At 43.5% G+C, this 4,181-nt stretch overlaps 1 non-coding gene across 1 annotated transcript; it reads right to left on the bottom strand.

Annotated features, from left to right (window-relative positions):
* Positions 1–3,819: 3,819 nt before the first annotated feature.
* trnai-aau lies at positions 3,820–3,893 on the bottom strand. The gene has a single exon. It is a non-coding gene; the product is annotated as a tRNA-Ile (tRNA).
* Between the last annotated feature and the right edge of the window lie 288 nt (positions 3,894–4,181).

Raw genomic sequence — 4,181 nt, 5'->3', positions numbered from 1 at the left:
CGTTGTCTGGAACTCCTTTGCTGGAGTCACTTCAGCTGGTTCTCACCTCGTTCTATGCACCTCAATGTCAAAATTAAATGAAATCAGAATTCCCTGGGAACACACAGCAGGTCAGCCAGAAAATGTACAGCTTGAGTAAACTGTGTTAAGATTTCTGGTCGATAAACTTTCTGGTCGATTTCTGGTCATACCTAACTCTTCGACGGCGCTTTCAGTCATCATTTCCCCTCTCCATCCCACCGCCTTCAGCTCATTTGTCGAGCTGTCACTGTCGAGCGTTTCAGCACCTGCTTCCGACGTGATATGATATTTTGAAGGGGAAAACTATTGCTTATGTGACATTTCTCAAATACGGAATCAGGTCAGCCACAAGCAAAATCTTGGATACCCCCAGCTTAACCTATGATGTTAGTTTTTTTAAGAATGCTTATGTTTTCCGCTGACCTGTGGAATGACAATCTTCATTTTAAATTTGCTATTTCAGCACCTGAAGGTTGTTCATCATATTACTGCGTATTTGAATGTTCGTATCATCCTGAGCACAATCACCTTACTTGTTTGTTAACTTGTTGTGTATATTACGGGACAATAGGTGTAACTTTTGATAAAAAGTTGTGGGGAAATGACCGAATGTTTCTCTTGAAGAGATAGAGTGTTCAGAAGTAAGGATATGTTGAGCACAATGGCAGCCTTCTCAGTTGTTGGTGTAACGGCCTGTGCTGTTTATTCAAAATCCCCTGACGGAATCGTAAAGTAAGCGATTCATACATCAAAGCCACAATATTGTCGATGATCCCATTCCATTGAACATTGCTAACCCTTAACATCCATTGATGAGATTTGATGAAATGCATCAGTTTGATTATGTGGAAGCTTCCAAATATGTTATTAAATTTTACGAATTTTGAGGAAATTTGTATCAGTTCATACTTCAACCCAGTGTCACGAACCAAATAAAGCTCAGCTCGTCACCATAGTGCTAGTGCTGAGCTGGTCACCATGGTGTTATCGCTGAGCTGGTCACCATGGTGCTCGTGCTGAGTTGGTCACCATGGTGCTCGTCTTGAGTTGGTCAGCATGGTGATAGTGCTGAGTTGGTCAGCATGCTGTTAATGCTGAGCTGGTCACCATGGTGTTAGTGCCAGACAGAAAAACAGCCGCAGAAAACAACAACTTGCATTTACACTGTGTCTTTCACACAGGTTGGTGTCTCAGAGACTCGGGTTGAGGGGGAGAGGGAGACGAGAGCTGTTGTTTCCTTATTCCATACCTGTTACTGTTAGCGTTCCAGACCATCCTCATTATTTCCAGCTCTGACAGTCACTCGTGGCAGCAGTGATAATTCTCAGCCGTACCACCGGAGACACTGCTCACTGGCATCCCCTCCCTACTTGCCTCTCACACTTCTGTCGCTACCCATCATTCCACCCACACCTTTGAGCCAATATACCGCCTTTTTCTCACATTTATCGTCTCCAGTATGAAGACAACCAACTGCTCCCTTGATCACATCAATTTGGATTCCCTGAAGGCCGCTCACATGTTAATGAAACCCAGCAAGTCCGCACTCGGGAAATACAAAACCAATTACTTAGACAATGTTCCTCGGGATTGGGCAACTGAAAACTTAAGCAAACTGGGTGTTTTTTTTTACAATGTCCGTTCCCTCTACAAAATCACAGGCCTTTTTTCAGGGGCTTTTTTTCTTGGGGATAGCAGGTTTATTTCCCATATTTATAAGGTGGAAGACCCCCCCCCACCCGCTAACCGATCTGACACAGAAAGCAGCTGTAAATCAGATATAATTGGAACGAGTCTAATGGGTTTCAGAGATTTTTTTATGCCCCACTTTGAGCAGTATTGCAAAGTCCTGACGAGTTTGTTGTGCAAATAGACGCTTCAGGAACCGCTACGGCTGCCGTGCTCCCCCGAACATTACATGGATAGAGCATCTGGCGTAACACCTCTTCGTAAAACTCTACTATTGAGAGTTAATTGGCTCTATTTTAGAAAGCCAGCACAGGCACTTGCAAGATGAGCTGAGTTGACTCCCTATTTGACGCAAAATTATATGTTTCTGTGATTTTGTTTGAACTTCAGCAGCAACAAGGCTCACGTTTCCTACCTCCAAGGATTCTAATCTTGAATTGGTTACCTGGAATGCATAAACACTGGGAATTCTATCAAGAGCCAACTCTGAGGATTTAGGTGGATATGATCCAGCAGGAACTCAAAGCACAGTCTTGCCAATTTACCCCTTTATTATCTAAAATTGGTTAATCAGTGTACACTTTTCCAGGGAGATCGTTTGAATTCCCTTTCAATAAATGGGAATTTCCACGCTTATGCTATTTTCATCGAACAATCAGCGTTTGGTTTGGATAGTCTTGTTCCAACATGGCATACAGCTGAGCACAACGGAATATAATCAGTCCGTATCACGGCAACTTAACTTGCAAAATGTTTGGTGCGTCTCACTGGTTTTGTGTCCCAGTGCTGAGGGTGGCGCTGTGTGTGAAAGAGCGTGTTTTCTGTCCGTAGAGCTGATGGTAGCCTTGTGTGTGTGCGCGTTTGTGTTACAGAGACAGAGAGAGAGAGGGGGAGAAAAAGAGAGAGTGCCTCCAATGTTCCCCAGTGTTCAAGATACTGATGTATGTAATGTTTGTGTCTGTGTGTGTGCGTGTGCCTGTGTACGTGTGTGTTTGCGCGAGGCTGTAATGTGCCGCCAGTTCTGAGGGTGGCGCTGAGGGTACGTTTGTGTGAGGCTGCATTGTCTCAAGTGCTCCGGATCCCGCTGTGGATGTCTGTTTGAGATCCTGCAATGTGCCCCCAGTGCTAAGCGTGGCGCTGTACATATGTGTGAGCAAAGCTGAAAAGTGGGAGAAGCAGAGGAGACCAGTGCTACTCACCACAGTGTTATAGACAGAGGAGAGCAGCGAAGCTCAACCCAGTGTTCGAGACAGACGAGAGCAGCGAGGCTGAAACCAGTGTTAGAGATAGAGGAGCGCAGCGAAGCTTATCCCAGTGTTAGAGAGAGTCGAGAGCAGCGAGGCTGAACACAGCGTTACAGACAGAGGAAAGCAGCGAAGTTCATCGATGTGTTAGGGATGAAATTGTTTTCAAATTGAATATACTTGTTATGTTTAATCATATATTCCGTGTACTATTATTGTTACGTTGCGATGTTCATGCTCAAATGAGAACAAGCAAGAAAAACAGTAGCCTCGAATGGGTAGATCAGTGTTTTCGTGAAGTATTGAAGTATATTTTAACAGTGGTTTTGATTTACATTTCGATGGTATCTTTATTTAAAAGTGCTCCAATTCAGATGAGGCGGCGAATTGGAACGGGGTTTTGCCCCAATGATTGTTTTGGGTTATGAAATGATTTTCTTTAATTAACAGTTCTTATTCACATTTCGTATTTCAGATGAGCTTCACAGCGGTAAGGTTTTCAATTAGTTATTTACCTTTGTTTACCTAGCAGGAAATAATATCCCGGTTCACAGTTAGTTGTCGAATCGCTTTTCTGGGGATATAATCCCTTCAATAATAATAATAATAATAGTGAAAAAACTAAAAGTGTGGAGCTGATCACTTCAATCCACGATTGTTTGTGCTGGACTACTGCGTGCAATTGTCTGCTGCTTTTCGCCCACCAAACAGACACTAACTATACAACTTGCTTGATACCATATACTGTGAAGAACTTTGAGACATGTTGAAGACGTGATCAGCGCTATATCAAATGCAATGATTGTTATTATTATTGGCAGCACCGCCGATGCTAATGTAACATAATGGACAGTAACTAAAATCATGGCCCGTACGGGGATCGAACCCGCGACCTTGGCGTTATTAGCACCACGCTCTAACCAACTGAGCTAACCGGCCTGACTTGCTGAGTGAGTCACAGGAAGCTCTGATTACCGATACTCGCTGTGCAACCTTGTGACTGACATACTTCGCGTTACTTTATGCACAACCTAGGTTTAGGTTATGCAAGTAATTCAATAAATTTGCTGCCGCAACATACCTTCGAGGCAGAGGCATAATCTCCCGGACACTGAATTGCTCCAGAAACACTTTGCTCTCAGCATTTCCTCTCAAGTGTGATAAGACCGTCGACGCAACAGGTGATTTTTCACAAAATAATTTTATTTTCGGAATAACACCAGAAAT

The sequence above is a fragment of the Callorhinchus milii genome, unplaced genomic scaffold (genome assembly GCF_018977255.1).
Source record: "Callorhinchus milii isolate IMCB2004 unplaced genomic scaffold, IMCB_Cmil_1.0 Scaffold36, whole genome shotgun sequence".
Lineage (NCBI taxonomy): Eukaryota > Metazoa > Chordata > Chondrichthyes > Chimaeriformes > Callorhinchidae > Callorhinchus > Callorhinchus milii.
Note: the sequence above shows the minus strand (reverse complement) of the source record. Positions and strands in the feature narration are given on the sequence as shown.